This window comes from Uranotaenia lowii, chromosome 2 (genome assembly GCF_029784155.1).
Source record: "Uranotaenia lowii strain MFRU-FL chromosome 2, ASM2978415v1, whole genome shotgun sequence".
In the NCBI taxonomy this organism is placed as follows: Eukaryota; Metazoa; Arthropoda; class Insecta; order Diptera; family Culicidae; genus Uranotaenia; species Uranotaenia lowii.
Window position 1 is genome coordinate 23,019,791 of NC_073692.1, and position 19,690 is coordinate 23,039,480.

General features: G+C 33.1%; 1 protein-coding gene across 10 annotated transcripts in view; it reads left to right on the forward strand.

The window, feature by feature from the left end:
- LOC129744023 (uncharacterized) overlaps positions 1–19,690 on the forward strand; it is a 724,779-nt gene that overhangs the window by 83,662 nt on the left and 621,427 nt on the right. The gene's annotated exons all lie outside the window — the stretch shown is intronic.

Sequence of the window (19,690 nt, forward strand, 5' to 3'; positions counted from 1 at the left end):
ACCGATTAAGCAAATGGTACCAATTTTGGCGTGGGAGGGTATTTGGGTACTAGAAATATTTATTCAATTATTTGAGATGCCTCCCACTTTCAGATAAAGAGATAGGGAAGGCAGAAAGGGCCTCTCATACGTTTTTTTACATAACTCGAAAGTTCTCAAGCAATTGGAAACCAGATTAAGTATGGCATGGGATAAGGGTATGATAAATGGTTCAATGAATATTTGGCACCGACCCTTTCTTTATATGGGGAGATATAAGGAGATACAGTTTTTTTGCATAATTAGAGAACTAATCGAGCAAATGGAACCAAATTTGGCATGGGATCATGTCTTTGTACGATAAATGTTTTCATGATTATTTGGAAACCCTCCCTTCTTCCTATGGGGAAATAGAAGAGAATTAAATTTTTTTACATAACTGGAAAACCACAAAAGCAAATGGAATACAAAGAATATTTCAATGATTAAACGCCAACTCCATCAAGTAGTTGAGTAGATGGGAAGGAAGGAGGGAGGGGTCCCATATAGTTTTTTTTAGCATAAATCAAGCACTTATCACTAAAAAGGTACCATCTTTTATAAGAAAGGTTGGACCCTCTCTTTTTCAGGGCAGAGTAGGAAAGGAGGAAAGGTTTTTTCATATTTAATTTGTCATAACTCGAAAACTCATTAAAAAAATGGAGCCAAGTTTGGCATGTGACGATATTGAGAAAATTACAATGCTTTTATGAAAGTTCACGAGCACTCCCCACTTTGGAAGAGGGAAACGGTGGAAAATCCATATCAACAAAACGAACATTTAAGTATAATTAAAGAACTCATGAAACTCACAAAATCACAGTAAAATTATCAGATCCTAAAAACAAATTTAAAGATCAAGTTTGACTAAATAAAATGATACCATCACCTGCAGCAGTTGTCATTTCAAAATAGTTGTTTCTGATTAATACTGAAATTGATCAGAATCACACCTACAAAAAAAAATTACAAATTTCTTTTTTTACAAATTTAATTTGAGTTTGTAAGGTGTAGCAAGGCACACCAGGTCAGCTAGTAGAAACATAAATCGAAAATAAGTACCTTCCACCTGTTGGCCGCAGCCGCTAATTGAAGTTGAACAGTTTTTTTTAAACCAGAAACAAGTTGTGCAATAGAGCGTAATATGCAAAAGTTGGAACAATAAATCTAGATTTAAATATGATCAAGTTCAAATTTGAATAAACTTAATTTATTTTAGCATTCACAGATAGCCTTCACCATTGAGTCCGTGGACTGGAAAACGATAGAATCTACCTTTTTGCTCGGCAAAATTCAACATTTTTGAATGAAGTCTTCAGTAGAAATTACAAATCCGTTGAAATTTTGCAATTATTAAGATTTTTCACTATTTTTTTTAAATACTTCACAGGAAAAAATAGAATTGAAATTGTTTCACCATTTGAGTTCATTCCAAATTTAATTTTCTACCTACTGTTCTTTTTAATAACATACAAAATTTCTAGAAAAATCGACTTTTATCAATCTTTAAAGTATTTTCCATCTCATTTGTAGTATTCCAAGTTCATAACAAGTTAATTAAGGAACCGTATGGAAATTTCGTTCTGATCTGACTTCTGACCTACAAATGTGAGCATTTCTGCGCTGGAAGCTTTATACGTAAAATTTCAAATCCATCATTGTTTACACCTCCCATATTTTTTTATTTGTTTTTCAACTACCAGAAAAATTATTGTTAAATTTGGAAACGTTTTATTTCTGCCTTAATAAGCGTAACTTGATTAAAATTTATATGAGTAATAATTTTTGTTTCAAAAATCATCAAAAATGCAGGGTAAACTTAGGAGACTTGATCCCTCAGTTATATTTCGCTACCGAAATCTCTAAAAAAAATCAAATGTTCAAAAAAATATGCCTAATCGATCAAAACAACAATGTTGTTACTATAGAAAATCTAAAAAAAATGAATATTTTTAAGTAAACTTTTGATAAATAATTCAACAAAGTGTGTAACGATTAGAGATGTACCGTCAACTGGGGCATCATGCAACAATTTTCAACTTCAAAGGCTTCTAAAATCTAAATGCCTACAGATAATCGTACCTCTTGTACATCAAAAGTTTTAAGGTTGATGGGACACCAAACTGACGTAGTCAGAAAAATTATTGGTTTTACCAGTTATTTTTAAATTTTCAAAAACATGCGATTTTCACCCTACTAAGAAAAAGGGGTAAGTTGCAACAAACTCTGTAATTAATGAAAAATCAAATGAAAACGTCTGAAAATTAAAAGTTTTTGATACATTTGTGATGTCATAACGCATAAAGCACCAATTGCAGTCATTTTTGGTTTTGTGCGAATCAAATTTTTAATTTTTTCTGACAAAAATGTTTTTAAGAAAAAAGTGTTAATCTGCTGCATACATTTAGGGGTATAAAATACTACAAAATATTCTATTAGGTACCGTAATCCGGGGTAAGATTGATCACTTTTTTCAATATTTTTCGATTATTTTTTCTGTTAAGGGGAATGTGGCATGTTTAATATTTTTAAAACCAGTACTGGGCTCCTATGAACGTAAAACATGGTTGCAGAAATTTATTAGACTTCTTTAAATTTGATTTAAAAATCGATTTAGTCTCTGTTCAGAATTTGATGCTTTGGGGTGACATTGATCAGTCTCTATTTTGACGGTTTTATCGAGTTTTCTTGATCATAAAGAATACAGAAAACCGTAATTATAAAATTTTAAATGATTGTTCATCAATTTGACCTAGTTTTTAACCTTTTCTTTTAAAAACATTAATAATCGAAAAAAGAACACTGATGCTGCATACATTTAGGGGCAAAAGTAATAACTATTGCTAAATAGTTTTAGCGTAAAAATACAAATGAAATTTTACCTTCACTCGTTCTTCTAGGCTCACCCACTATTACCATTTTAATTTTTTCTTCAAAGTTAACCATTTGATAGGGTTCATGGCCATTTTCCAATACGGGCTTACTCTTGGAAAACGTCCTTTATTTTTAAATATAAAAAGTTTATCACTAAATGCCTATAAAAATAGCACTACAACTACACAATTACAAAGAAAAAAAATTGTTCTTTCACAATCAACAACTCGTTTGCTTCTAAATGCTTTTTGGTATCATCAGGAGAGCTGTTTGTTTGCGAGCCTTGGAAAAGATAGATATTTTAAGATTTTGAAATAACATTTTTACTAGCAGAAAACAAATTTTAAATACAAACCAAAGTTTGCCTATTTGATACTCAATTAATAGGCTTTCAAACGTAGAAAACAATTTTCAAAAATTCAAACTATAGACTTAGTTATTGATGATTATTTGGCACAATTTCATGTTGATCAAAGCTACCCCGGTGATCAATGTTACCCCATTTTACGGTACCTCAAATCATGAAAATAAATCTTAGAATGGATGAAATTTCAATGTTAACAAACGCATAATGCAAAACAATCATATCCCAGCATATGGACACGCGATTTATGAGATTTAGTTGCGATTTGCATTTTGTTGCATTTAGCTCCAGACAGCTAACTTAATTGTAAAAATATTTATTAAAAAACATTTGGTGACTGTCCGAGAAATATCTATACACCAACAGTATTGGTATAGTATAATAAACGCAATATTAAGTTTGTAGGTGATATCATTAAGCCAATCCGTCATACTGAGTAAAGTTTTTTATGGCATCGAAAAATGTAAAAATTTGTACATCTTTTGCTCGATTTTTTAAATTTTGTATGACAATCAAAAACTTTAAAAAACTTTTTCATGATGTTAAAAACTATGTCATCATCAATTTGTTATCATGTAGTGATAACTTTATTACAGTATATTGAAATATAAATTGAATGAGTGGTGTGGTATACAAATGTTGCATCTAACCCTGCTTTTGCATGATGCCCCGTTTGACGGTACCAAAAAGTGGTATTCGGCGAACGGCCGAATACCGAATATTAACCTTAACAACTATTCGGCTAAACGAATATTTGGCCGAATATTCGGCCGAATATTCGGTCGAATATTCTGTTGAGTTTTCAATAGAAATACTTTTATTTCTACTGCTATTTCTAATAGAAATTTTCTTTTTCTCTCATTTTAGTGCCCCTCATGATTTTAAGTCGATTATTTCCAACCAGATCTATCAGATCTTTTTTAAGTTGGGGTTTCTTTTATTTTCAAAATGTCACCATAAGCTAAAAGAACATATAATAACTTGTAGCTTCTAGGACGTTTATCACAAAAGAGACTGGATTCCAGTGAAATCTGGGACGTATGGTGCGCGAAAGGTATGGGGCAGAGACCGGGTTTCCAATTTGGAGCGCAGTTCGGGGCATCCATATGGAGATAAAAAGTGAGGTTCCAGCGACAGTTCATGTGCGTAACTTCCAAGCACGCGTTTATTATGATGGGCTTATAAATAAATGGGCTTATAAAAGAGGTTAGACAGGAAGTTGGCATTTCAATGCCCAAGCCCTTATTGAAAAATGAAATAGCGGATGAGTCGTGCAACACATCGGAAAAAACAACAGCAGCGGTAGAAGATGTCCAGCAACAGTCTACAACCGAGGAAGAAACGGGGGAAACTTTCGAGGAAACCGAAGTGAAAGAGCTTAACTTGGCGATAGATGAGAAAGAAGAGGCTTTCACGAAAGTAACTGCGGAGCGGCCGAAACGAGAACGGATCGAATTAAAAACCGACGGTAGAGCTACATCATCCGAAACATCAACAGAATCAGAGTCAGGATCGGTCATGACAGTACCTACGGCTAGCATTTCGCTAGCACAGAGTAAGCTAAACCGTGGAAGATCGAAGTTTTTTCACTTAACTCAATATTGTTGAATTAATTTGAGATGACAGGAATTTTTGGTATCCAGTAATGTTGCTGTAATTCCGTTGAAAAGTTAAAGAAAGTGCTTTAGAAAAAAAGACCTGATAAAATTATAAAAGTTATACGTTACATTAGAAGTGAATAAGTAAATGGAGGAATTTAGTTGGTAATTTCAAAACACAGTTTATAGTGACAAAACACAACTCTAGGTTTAATTATTTGTAATATTGATTAATAATAATAATAATAATAAAAAAATTCTGAAAAAAAAAAGATAATAAATATGGGATCAAGTCTCCCTATTCTCTCTTTAAAAAAAATTTAAAAATTGATTGAAAAAAGATTATAGTTTTCTTACGATCTATTTTTTCGAACAATTGAAGGACCTAGCATGTACCCCAGAATAAACATTTGCTGATGAACAAACCAAAAAACTAAAAAAATTGTCCCTGATTGTTAAAATTCCCCAAAAAGCTTCCTTGAGAAGCCAATGAGTTTGTTTATCCACAAAACCTTGGCAAAACATTCCACGAAAGAATTTGTAACGCTAGCAAGCAAAACCTTCTATCATAAACAATTGATCATTGGATTTGGATGTTTAATTTGAAATGCTTAAACTAATTACTCGAGCATATGGGAGCCGAATGTCAATTTTCGTAACGATTATCATCATACACGACAGCTTAAGTCATCTCAACTCTGGTACGGAAAAAAATCGCAGTTTTGGTAATAGTTCAATGCGAAAGAAATTTTACAATTGACAGGATAGAAGGTCGTTTTTGAATTGTGTAGATATGTAATTACTTGATCGACATAACTTAATAAAAATGACTTCTTACACAACAGGAACCTGCCTTGATTATTAATTTCAACGAAATTTAACCTTTTGATCCTTATTGTGATCAACCGAAAAACTTCAAAGGTTTAAAAAATAGCAGATGAGTGAAATTTGTGCAATTTTGTGTCTGTAGGACAATAGGGGAGAATGGGGATACTTGATCCACTTTTCTTATTTTCGTCATTTCTTCTTGGGAAAATTTAGCAACTCGTCGTCTTTAGCATTTTCTGACAGCGTGCAATTTCATGTTTTTATAATTCAAAAGTAAGAACGATACATGAATAAGTAGATGAACTAGAAGCATTTTTGTGAGACAAAAAAGTAATATTTTTTATGCGAAAATAGGCTTGATCTTTTCCTAAAGGAGACTTGATCCGTCATTCAGGGTGCCCTGACCCTAGACTAAAATCTAGCAAAATCCGAGAATAATAATTCTTCCTTCACAGTTCGTAAGTATCAGACAAAGAGAATTCCAAAAGCTACTACCCTATATTCATTGCATACTTTAAGGCGCAGTTATCTAGTTTTTAGATGAATACAGTATTTTGGGTCCTTTCTAATAGATAATAACTGGTTAAACAAAAGTTATTGCACAAATATTGGTAATTTCGTGATAACCAAAGTACACGATTCTTTCCGAAGAAAAATATTTCTTTTTGGACTCTAGGGATCAACTAAACCCATATCATACATTTTGTAAAAACTTTTTCTTTTGAAAAGATCTTCAAATCACATTTTGTTAAATTTTTCAAACAAAGTTCAATAGTTCAAAACATTTTTAAAATCATTGAGATATCAGTATTGTTGTCTAGTTCTTTTTCGCACATTTCTAGAACATGTTATATTGGTAAGACATTTCGGTTTCGAAATATAGCGGAAGAATCAAGTATTCCAAGGAATCAAGCATCCTCATTCTCCCCTAATGTTAACTGTATAACGTGCTTTAAGCATTCTCCTTAATTATCCAGTATTGCTGTTATTAACGATGAGACCTAAAGCAAAATTCCTCTGGATTAAGTTCTTCAATCAGCAGCCCGATTTTGTATTTATGATGTGGTTTAGAAAAAAACACACCTTTTTTGTTTTGTTCTATGCAACCATTCAATAAAACGGTGCAGACTTTTAGATTCAAAATCAGTTGCCTCTAAATCAAGCTGAATCCTAAAAATGGAAACTTTACTCAAAACCCAGGAATTGAATCAAGGCAGCTGATTTACCTGACTCGGTCCTCAAAAACGCAGCATCATTGTGGTAAGTATAGGTACCTCTGCCGACTCAAATTCGTTCCCAGTACCCATTTTCATAATCCATTCCACTTTCAAACCAAAGCTTCTCTACACCATTCCCCTTCGTCTCTCATCCCCTATATGAAAAAACACATTTCACTGCGTCAAAATATTTCATCCTCCCGGAGGGAGCAAAACTTTGAAGCTGTTTTTCCTTTTTGGGGTTGTTTTTTTTTTGCTCGCCTCTTTTAGTTCACGCGCTCGCTCCACACTCACACATTAAAAGCTTTCACCGGATATCCTTTGGGTAATGTTATGATGAAAATAATAAAAAAGAGGCGGTGGCATTAACATGGCAGTCCAAATGGGGAGTCCCCGAACAACCCCAGGATTTACGCCAGAACAATTCTCTTGATGGTTGAGCGGGCTAAAGTTGTTATGACACAAATGTTGAAAGTATGACGAGCTGATATTCCGTTGGATGGTTAAAAAAATTGTTTTCAATGATTAAAAGCCATTTGCTGTTTGAAACCGAGCGACATCTAGTTTATAACAAAATTTAAAAATGGTGGATTCTTCGTTTACAGTTGCTTCAATTGAGGTTTTTGTTAAATGTCTGTTGATTTTCAATTTGAATAATGTTCAAACTAAAGGCTTTTCTATTGGTAAACAGATGCTTTGTTTCATTCATAAGTCGTGGAAAAGTTAGTAAATCTCTATATGTTTACATTTGTATCTATTGATTGAAAAAAAAAATGGAGTTTGGGAGACTATTAATCCATCAATATATGCCAAGTGTAGTTGTCACTTAAACATTAGTGGAGAATGGGGATACTTGATCCCCTTTTCTTATTTTCATCATATCTTTTTAGGAAAATTTAGCAACTCGCCTTTTTTGAATTTTCTGACAGCGTGTATTTTCATGTTTTTACACTCCAAAAGTTAAAATGATACATAAACCCGTAGATGAACTAGAAGCATTTTCGTGAGACGAAAAAAAAAATGTAATTTTTTAAAGTTAAAAGAGACTTGATCCTTAATTCAGGGTACCCTGACCCTAGGCAAAAATCTAGCTAAATCGAAAGATTGAAGGTCCTTTGACTATGTTTTGCCTTTTTTCTTCTCATTTCACAGTTTGTTAGTTAGACAAAGAGAATTCTAATAGTTTGTCTACTACCCTATTTTCATTGCATACTTTCAGGCGCAATTTTCTAGCTTTTAGACAATATCAGTATTTTGAGTCCATTTTAACAGATAATTACTGGATAATCATTATTTATTGAACAAATATTAGTAATTTCTGATAACCAATGATCACGATCCATTCAGAAGAAAAATATATCTTTTTGGACTCTAGGGATCAATTCAACTCATAACATACATTTTGGCAAACTATTTCTGAAAGAAAATGAGAGTTTACTATTTGTTCGAAAATAATAATTTATTTATTCCATCTCCAAAAGATGTAAAGTAGGGTAATTAAAGCATCCTCATCCTTCCCTTAGTTTAAAATATTAATGGTATGACCCCTCTGCTCTTGCTTCTATTTTTGTTTAGGCTTTCTCACTGTCATTATCTTTTTATTTCGAGAAATTGCTTGCAGGGGAAGTAACTTCGACTTGTTAAACAATATTATTTGCGCAAATATCCAAACAACACACGTGTTTCCCAACGGAAACATCAACCCTCAGGTGTCACATGAGAATCGAAAAAGTCTCATCAACCAGCATCATCATTGTCTTTGCACCACTCGCTCCAGGGAGCATCATCATCCCCGCCATGATGAAAGCTTTTCGCAGCCCCGTCATGATTTTGAGAATTTTCTTTAAATATATGTTACTTACCACCCACGCCACCCCTTTTTACTTTACGCAAGTTTTCAAGTCGCCAGGGTACGGCAAAATGGCACTTCCGAGAGAGATGCTGGTGGGTGTTTATTTCCTGCTGCACGTTTGATGTACAAATATACACGCCAGAGCCAGGAAAAGTGAGATATCCGCATCCGTCCGGAAGACAACAGCTTCCTTTTCGCGCTTCCCCAGAGGCACACCGCTCCTGGAGGAGAAGATCAGCTTGGCGTCGACTAAGCAACGCAAAAAACGGAAGGATGGAATTGTTCTCGGTGACTTTTTCCGCTGCAGTTTGGCTAAATTAAGGAGCTCCACTTTGTCATTTTTCTCGAGATGTGTTTACTTCTTGGTGGAAAGGGGGGAAGGTTTTATTGTCGGATATAAAACAAGCTAGTTTGGATGTGATGCATTTGAAATACGAGTAAACATTTGCATATTCCTGAACGTCCAAAACTAATTTTGGCATTTTTTTTCTAAATTTTATCATTAAGCAAAATTCACTCTGTTTATGGCGTGATAAATTTTTTATCTTCCCAATCGCTTTAATGCGGGAAATTTCCAGGGCAAATTTGTTTAGAATCATGGAATTATCAAACAAAAATCAAGAAATAAAATACTTTGAAGGGTTTTATTTTCATTGAAAAAGATCAACAGATTTGAAATCGTGTTTTACACTTCCGAAAAACCGTTCCAAATTATTTTGATTAGACTTGCTAAAAAAACGTTTCCGGAGTCAAAATCAAAGATTTTAATAACAGATTAAAAATTTTTGTTTTAATTTTTCAAAAAAAAGTTAAAGAAATCCGGGCTTGTTTCACAAATTCCAAACAACCAAATATGATAGGGCCTTTCTCATATTAAGCATGTTCAAGCACGGCCCTATAGGGGAAGGTGATCAGGGTGATCTATAAAATTTGAAAATTTTCGAAGTTGACTGAACTTTAGAATTAAAAAAAAAATTCACTCTGTGGGAGTGTTTATCAAACAAAAATCGTCAGCGGTAGAAAAAAAATCAACCCTCCAAACTGAAACAGTCGAAGCTAGGAAATCCTGGGCCAAATTTAATTTCAGTTTCAATTTGCTGGTTATTTATCTGTTGTAAACTTCAGAAATTTGGGCTAAGTTATGAAATGTAGAAACAAATTTTTAACTGTTTTTTGATCAAAATTGTCACTAATGTGCCTGCCTACGCCTCAATTTACACATGCAAATGGTTTTGAATTTAGTATCTGCTTCAACTTCTGAAGATAAAAAATCTTCATTGTCTTTAAAATTTTAGTAAGATGACATATTTTGATAAAAAAGACAAAGGTTGAAAAATTGACATAGGTAGTTTATAATTTTTTTTTCGTCGAAGGCATACAATGATTTTTTTTATTCGCTAGAAAGAAGAAAGTGTGAAAATTTCCGTTGTCATTTTTGTAATTTTTGTTATTTTTGTAATTTTTGTAATTTTTGTAATTTTTGTAATTTTTGTAATTTTTGTAATTTTTGTAATTTTTGTAATTTTTGTAATTTTTGTAATTTTTGTAATTTTTGTAATTTTTGTAATTTTTGTAATTTTTGTAATTTTTGTAATTTTTGTAATTTTTGTAATTTTTGTAATTTTTGTAATTTTTGTAATTTTTGTAATTTTTGTAATTTTTGTAATTTTTGTAATTTTTGTTATTTTTGTAATATTTGTAATTTTTGTAATTTTTGTAATTTTTGTCATTTTTATAATTTTTGTCATTTTCGTAATTTTTGTAATTTCTGTAATTTTTATAATTTTTGAAATTTTTAATTTTTGTAATTTTTGTCATTTTTGTCATTTTTGTCATTTTTGTCATTTTTGTCATTTTTGTCATTTTTGTCATTTTTGTCATTTTTGTCATTTTTGTCATTTTTGTCATTTTTGTCATTTTTGTCATTTTTGTCATTTTTGTCATTTTTGTCATTTTTGTCATTTTTGTCATTTTTGTCATTTTTGTCATTTTTGTCATTTTTGTCATTTTTGTCATTTTTGTCATTTTTGTCATTTTTGTCATTTTTGTCATTTTTGTCATTTTTGTCATTTTTGTCATTTTTGTCATTTTTGTCATTTTTGTCATTTTTGTCATTTTTGTCATTTTTGTCATTTTTGTCATTTTTGTCATTTTTGTCATTTTTGTCATTTTTGTCATTTTTGTCATTTTTGTCATTTTTGTCATTTTTGTCATTTTTGTCATTTTTGTCATTTTTGTCATTTTTGTCATTTTTGTCATTTTTGTCATTTTTGTCATTTTTGTCATTTTTGTCATTTTTGTCATTTTTGTCATTTTTGTCATTTTTGTCATTTTTGTCATTTTTGTCATTTTTGTCATTTTTGTCATTTTTGTCATTTTTGTCATTTTTGTCATTTTTGTCATTTTTGTCATTTTTGTCATTTAAGTCATTTTTGTCATTTAAGTCATTTTTGTCATTTTTGTCATTTTTGTCATTTTTGTCATTTTTGTCATTTTTGTCATTTTTGTCATTTTTGTCATTTTTGTCATTTTTGTCATTTTTGTCATTTTTGTCATTTTTGTCATTTTTGTCATTTTTGTCATTTTTGTCATTTTTGTCATTTTTGTCATTTTTGTCATTTTTGTCATTTTTGTCATTTTTGTCATTTTTGTCATTTTTGTCATTTTTGTCATTTTTGTCATTTTTGTCATTTTTGTCATTTTTGTCATTTTTGTCATTTTTGTCATTTTTGTCATCTTTGTCATTTTTGTCATTTTTGTCATTTTTGTCATTTTTGTCATTTTTGTCATTTTTGTCATTTTTGTCATTTTTGTCATTTTTGTCATTTTTGTCATTTTTGTCATTTTTGTCATCTTTGTCATTTTTGTCATTTTTGTCATTTTTGTCATTTTTGTCATTTTTGTCATTTTTGTCATTTTTGTCATTTTTGTCATTTTTGTCATTTTTGTCATTTTTGTCATTTTTGTCATTTTTGTCATTTTTGTCATTTTTGTCATTTTTGTCATTTTTGTCATTTTTGTCATTTTTGTCATTTTTGTCATTTTTGTCATTTTTGTCATTTTTGTCATTTTTGTCATTTTTGTCATTTTTGTCATTTTTGTCATTTTTGTCATTTTTGTCATTTTTGTCATTTTTGTCATTTTTGTCATATTTGTCATTTTTGTCATATTTGTCATTTTTGTCATTTTTGTCATTTTTGTAATTTTTGTCATTTTTGTCATTTTTGTCATTTTTGTCATTTTTGTCATTTTTGTCATTTTTGTCATTTTTGTCATTTTTGTCATTTTTGTCATTTTTGTCATTTTTGTCATTTTTGTCATTTTTGTCATTTTTGTCATTTTTGTCATTTTTGTCATTTTTGTCATTTTTGTCATTTCTTGTCATTTTTGTCATTTTTGTCATTTTTGTCATTTTTGTCATTTTTGTCATTTTTGTCATTTTTGTCATTTTTGTCATTTTTGTCATTTTTGTCATTTTTGTCATTTTTGTCATTTTTGTCATTTTTGTCATTTTTGTCATTTTTGTCATTTTTGTCATTTTTGTCATTTTTGTCATTTTTGTCATTTTTGTCATTTTTGTCATTTTTGTCATTTTTGTCATTTTTGTCATTTTTGTCATTTTTGTCATTTTTGTCATTTTGTCATTTTTGTCATTTTTGTCATTTTTGTCATTTTTGTCATTTTTGTCATTTTTGTCATTTTTGTCATTTTTGTCATTTTTGTCATTTTTGTCATTTTTGTCATTTTTGTCATTTTTGTCATTTTTGTCATTTTTGTCATTTTTGCCATTTTTGTCATTTTTGTCATTTTTGTCATTTTTGTCATTTTTTTGTCATTTTTGTCATTTTTGTCATTTTTGTCATTTTTGTCATTTTTGTCATTTTTGTCATTTTTGTCATTTTTGTCATTTTTGTCATTTTTGTCATTTTTGTCATTTTTGTCATTTTTGTCATTTTTGTCATTTTTGTCATTTTTGTCATTTTTGTCATTTTTATCATTTTTATCATTTTTGTCATTTTTGTCATTTTTGTCATTTTTGTCATTTTTGTCATTTTTGTCATTTTTGTCATTTTTGTCATTTTTGTCATTTTTGTCATTTTTGTCATTTTTGTCATTTTTGTCATTTTTGTCATTTTGTCATTTTTGTCATTTTTGTCATTTTTGTCATTTTTGTCATTTTTGTCATTTTTGTCATTTTTGTCATTTCTTGTCATTTTTGTCATTTTTGTCATTTTTGTCATTTTTGTCATTTTTGTCATTTTTGTCATTTTTGTCATTTTTGTCATTTTTGTCATTTTTGTCATTTTTGTCATTTTTGTCATTTTTGTCATTTTTGTCATTTTTGTCATTTTTGTCATTTTTGTCATTTTTGTCATTTTTGTCATTTTTGTCATTTTTGTCATTTTTGTCATTTTTGTCATTTTTGTCATTTTTGTCATTTTTGTCATTTTTGTCATTTTTGTCATTTTTGTCATTTTTGTCATTTTTGTCATTTTTGTCATTTTTGTCATTTTTGTCATTTTTGTCATTTTTGTCATTTTTGTCATTTTTGTCATTTTTGTCATTTTTTGTCATTTTTGTCATTTTTGTCATTTTTGTCATTTTTGTCATTTTTGTCATTTTTGTCATTTTTGTCATTTTTGTCATTTTTGTCATTTTTGTCATTTTTGTCATTTTTGTCATTTTTGTCATTTTTGTCATTTTTGTCATTTTTGTCATTTTTGTCATTTTTGTCATTTTTGTCATTTTTGTCATTTTTGTCATTTTTGTCATTTTTGTCATTTTTGTCATTTTTGTCATTTTGTCATTTTTGTCATTTTTGTCATTTTTGTCATTTTTGTCATTTTTGTCATTTTTGTCATTTTTGTCATTTTTGTCATTTTTGTCATTTTTGTCATTTTTGTCATTTTTGTCATTTTTGTCATTTTTGTCATTTTTGTCATTTTTGTCATTTTTGTCATTTTTGTCATTTTTGTCATTTTTGTCATTTTTGTCATTTTTGTCATTTTTGTCATTTTTGTCATTTTTGTCATTTTTGTCATTTTTGTCATTTTTGTCATTTTTGTCATTTTTGTCATTTTTGTCATTTTTGTCATTTTTGTCATTTTTGTCTTTTTTGTCATTTTTGTCATTTTTGTCATTTTTGTCATTTTTGTCATTTTTGTCATTTTTGTCATTTTTGTCATTTTTGTCATTTTTGTCATTTTTGTCATTTTTGTCATTTTTGTCATTTTTGTCATTTTTGTCATTTTTGTCATTTTTGTCATTTTTGTCATTTTTGTCATTTTTGTCATTTTTGTCATTTTTGTCATTTTTGTCATTTTTGTCATTTTTGTCATTTTTGTCATTTTTGTCATTTTTGTCATTTTTGTCATTTTTTTTGTCATTTTTGTCATACAACATTTTAAGATAATAATGAACATTTAAATAAACACCCGAGATCTTGTGAGTCCTAACTTTGGTTACTTTATTTAAGCATGATAATTTTGTTTGAATGTTAGAAAGTCAATTGCTGCGATTTCTGGGCAAATTTATTCAGAACTCAAAAAATTTGTTGAAAAATCGTTCTGATTATTAATTTTTTTGCTTTATTTGAATAATTAAAACAAAGCTTCTTATTGAGTTATTATAATATGTAATAACGCAATAAGAAGTTTGGTTGAAATTATTCAAATAAATCGAAAATTTCCGGATATATTTCAACGAAATCCCGGCAACCAGGTCAGATTGTATCTTCTTCAAATTTTGTATAATTTATCTAGACTTATCCGAGTTAAACCGGGCAATATTTAAAGCTAAATCTAAGAGTCTCTGTTGAAAAAAGTTTCCGTTAATTATTTCCAAAAATACGAAGAATAGTGGCTTTCAAGAGTTTTGCTAAAAGTTTTTAATTTATTTTAAATTCAAAAGTTTTCTCAGTTGTTAAAACGTTAGGTATTCATTCGTAACATTTCCCGACTGTGGCTATGATTCCGTTAGGATTATAAGAAAGTTTCGCAAACATCGAAACGACATGGCGGTTTAATATCTTTTTCCTAGTGCAATTTTTGTGGTTTGAACATTTCTCGCTGGGGATCGAATGTTGATCTCGACCCCATTGATAATATTTTTCAAGGGCTTCATAGTTGTTCAAATATGAAATTCAACCCAGTTGCATATCTTTTGCTACCCTCACCTCTGGGTGGCGGAAAAAGTTTTCATTAAATTAAATTTAAACGAATCGTTTATTCAAACAATCCCCACAAAAGGTTGCCATTCAACCGCCATCCAGCAGCAATGATTCCACTTGACGGCATAAAACGTTACTGCAGCTTCCGCGCTTTTTCGAGATAAAACTACCCACCGGGCAAACAATTTTCATCTTGGACGGCCAAAATAACAATAATAAAAAAAGTAGAACAAACACATCTTCCTTCTAGCAGAAATGGCACGATGGCTTCAACGCTTCCAGGAAGCTCACATTTAGTGTGGTAGTCACCTATCCCAGTGAATGTTGTTGCTTCTTGATGTTGCCCATGGCGCTTAGATCGCTGCTGTGCTCTAGAAAAATATACTTTTTCACCAGGGCCACACAAAGTCATTTTCGAACTTCTCATCATGGACCATCACACCGGGCTGGCGGGAAATTTTAATGAAATTTCCATTTAGCCCTGGAGAGGCCCTTTTCCTTGTTTGGCTGCAAGTGGGGGAAACTCACGCGAGCAACCACTAGGAACCACCATCAGTTCCGCATAAGCGAATTGCGGTAGCAGACCAACAACTTTGCTGTCGACTTTTGAACGCTCGCAAAGAACGACGATGCAAAAATAAAGAAAATGGAGCACCGGGATTGAAAAATAAATTATCATAAGATTTATTTCTGCTCTTAAGATGGGAATGGACAAAAGAAGCACGTACAAGTTCGAAATTGGAAGAACAAATCAGATGATGTAACCAAAGTGTTTCACAATTGGTTTTGACATTGAATACTTAAATTTGAAACCTTCTGATTCATTTTGATGAAACGAAAGATTGAAATTCACCTCAAAAAATCAATATAAATATGTTCACTTGAAATTTTAAATTTTTTAGTTACACAAATTTGATCAATCAAAATCATACAAAAACATTGATTGTTGATTATTGAAGCATAGCAACTTTCTCAGCTTAATACTTTAAGAGGATAAAAAACTTTTCCTCGATAATTCGAGATATTATCTTTCAAAAGTTCATTTTAATGTGAGATTTTGGTAGAAAATGAACACTTTTATCACAGGCATTTTTTTTTCAAATTTTAACGTTGTTCATGTTTGAGTTGTTATCCAGAATGTGGTGAAGGCTGGCCGGATACACTGGGCAGGACATGTTGCGAGAATGCCGGACTGCAGTCCTGCAAAAAAGGTTTCACATCACGCGGTTGTTAATATTGAAATTTCATTCATCCAAATATTTATTTTAATGATTTCAGCTTGTAGAATTTATGTAGTGGTAATTAACCCCTAAATGTATGCAGCATCTTTATTTTCAGAAAAAAATTTAAATAAGTTTTTTAATAAATTTAACAAATTTAATAAAAACTATAAATTTTCATACGTATTCATAACATTTTTTTCTTAAAAACAAATTTTTTTTTCCAGTTACCCCATTTTCTAAGGAGAGTTTTTTTTTTGTTTCGATTATAGTCGTTTTACCATCTTTATGGCATTCGCGACTTTATCAACGTTGCAGTTGGCGGATCGTTATTGAAAAACTTATCCGATACAACTTCGTTCGATGTTTACTCTTGGGCTCGAACTCGCGGACATCGGCTCAGGAGACAACAGACTTGCCAACTGAGCTATATCACAACCCACTTCTAAGGAGAGTGAAAATCGCATGTTTTTAGAAAATTAAAAATAACTAAAGAAACCAATAATTTTTCTAACTACGCCAATTTGATGTCCTATCATCCATAAAACTTTTGATGCATAAGGGGTAGAATTAACTGTGAACATAAGTTTTTTAGAAGCCATTGAAGATGAAAATTGTTGCATGTTGCCCAAGTTGACGGTACTTTGAAAGTTTTGACAAATGCAGACACTTACTATAATTTTTTATTATGATTGAGACACAATTATTAGTTTTTTTTTGTAGATAATGTTTGTTTTTTGTCATATTTGTGTTCTTTGCAATTTTAAACTATGTACGATGTACTGGCAAATGGTGGATAACGTGCAACACGAGACTCCATAGTGGTCATATCACCTCTTATTCACAACTTCTATTTCTACCTCCCCGCGGTGCCGGCTGGGATGCGAGTAACCTAAGGGGAGATCGGGTACCCAACCCTGGTGGATGCTTTGGTCGCATGCAAACTGAGAAGATGGCCGCACGCTTCTGTTCCCCAGGTCAGGGGTGGCTCAAACAGCATCTGTCTCGCAGCGAGCGGCTGAATTTATGAAATGCGGCTCCCGCCAGCTAAGTCCTAGATAGCAGCCCCATCGCGGGATAGGGACCTTAGGCTAACATCATACTGCTAACGATTCATAAAATTGTTATGGAATCCGAAAGAAATTACCGACCTGGAACTTTGGCGACGACTTTTAGCATGAAAACATGGACACGATTTGAAACTTGGAACGTTTAAACCCTTGCCCAACAAGGCAAGCTGGCTCAACTTGCTAGAGAAGCTAGCCGCATCAACCTTGAAATTCTGGGACTGAGCGAATTCCGTTGGCCCAACACTGAGAACACAAGACACAGTCCGGGCAAGACCTGCTTTACTCTGGCATATGGAGAGAACACGTTTTTCGGGAACGAAGAGTTGGTTTGCTATTAAGGCCGCAGGCACATGCGGCCCTCATAAGATGGGAACCGATAAACGAAAGAATAATCGTAGCCAGATTTAGAACACGGGTTAGAAACCTTACAATGGTCCATTGTTATGCGATTTGCAGGAGAAAAAGCAGTTTTACAGTGGTTGAGAAAATTCCGAAGGGTGACATTCAAATCCACTTAGGTGACTTCAACGCAAAAATTGGCTACGGCAATCAGGACGTTGAGTGCATCATGGTGCACCATGGCCTAGGAGAGATGAGCGAAAACGGAGAGCTGTTTGTAGAATTTTGTGGCAACAACAACATGGTGATCGGTGGATCGCTCTTCCTCCATCGACCAGCACATAAGGTCACTTGGGTATCCCGAGATGGCCGAACAGAAAATCAAATTGACCACCACATCTGCATCAGCCGAAAATGAAGAGTGAGCCTTCTTGATGTCCGCAACAAACGACCATCACCTCGTCCTTGGTGAGATACGACTGAGAGTTGCGCGTATCAAACGGCTCGAGGAGAAAGTCGGGTGTCGATACGACGTCCGCCAGTTGGAGAATCCAGAGGTGAAAAGGGCATACGTTGAACAGCTGAATCCCGAGCCTCGGAACTGCTGTCAGACGGAGCAGTCGAAGAACAGTGGTGTAGAATCAAGAATGCCTTTATCACGACGAGCCATGGTACTCTCAGTAAAGAAGGAGTGGAAGAAGAAGTGAATGGATGTCGCAGGAAACTTGGAGGATGGTCGATGATCGGAGAAAGGCGAAAATCGGAATTGTGCAGGCATGTACCGGGTCAGCAAAAGCAGCCACCCGCTTACGATAGTAGACGAGACAAGAGAGCCTGGACAAACTCCCTAGCAGAAGAGGGAGAAAGAGCCGCTGCCATTGGAGATATCTTATTACTTTATAACATTTCTCGCCGCCTCAGTGGTGCAAGGACTAATGCAAGAATGCCGCTGAAAGACCGAGCAGGTCAGTTATTGACCAATCGAACAGATCAGCTCAAACGATGGACTGAGCATCTTGAACAACTCTTCCGAGTCACGAATAGCGATGGCCAACAGAACCCGCAGCTCGAAGCGCCAACAGTAAGCCGCATAAATGGCGTCAACTCGGAAGCGCCCTCGCTGCGGCTGAAATAGAAGCGGCAATCAAAAACATGAAATCCAACAAAGCGCCTAGGATCGATTGCATCCCTGCTGAAATGCTGAAAGCCGACCCTGCCCTATCAGCACAAATGTTGCACCGTCTTTTCGCTGACATCTGAGATACTGCAACATTCCCGGCCGACTGGATGCAGGGTATCCTCGTAAAGGTCCCGAAGAAAGGAGACCTGACAGCGTGCGGTAACTGGTGAGGCATAAAGTTGATCTGTACAAACCTCAAAGTACTCTGCAAAGTGATCCTGAACAGGATCCAGGAGAAAATCGACGCTACACTCCGACGGCAACAAGCTGGATTCCGATCCGGACGATCATGTGTGGACCACATCACAACGCTACGAATCATACTGGAACAAATCAACGAATTCCAGGACTCTCTTTGCTGGTGTTCATTGATTTTGTCAACCGGCTGCATGGTCCGGCTGTATTTTCGTGCATGGTCCTGCATGACGGTGTCTTGGCTGATCCAATCCCGGTAACTGCTGGAGTGAGACAAGGATGTATTTTATCACCCCTACTCTTTCTCGTCGTAATGGATGAGATCTTGACTGGATCGATTGACTGTAGACCATACCGAGGATTGCCGTGTAATCCTTCGATAATGGAGTAGCTGAACGACCTTGACCTGGCAAACGATATTGTTTTGCTCGTCCAAACACAACCGAATATGCAGAGCAAAATCGATGACCTCACCGAAAGCTCCAAGGCTGCAGGTCTCAAAGTCAATAATGTCAGAAAGACCAAGTCAAAGGAGATCAACACCGGAAATCCCTCCAGTTTCATGGTACCTAGAAGACATCGACAAAGACATCGAAACCCGGATCAGAAAGGTCCGATTTGTATTTGCAAGTCTCCGAAACATCTGGCGCTCACGACAGATCGCTTTACGAACGAAAATCCGAATCTTCAACTCAAACGTCAAATCCGTATTGCTGTTCGGGTGCGAAACTTGGAGCAGATATGCGGTGACGACGCGAAAACTGGA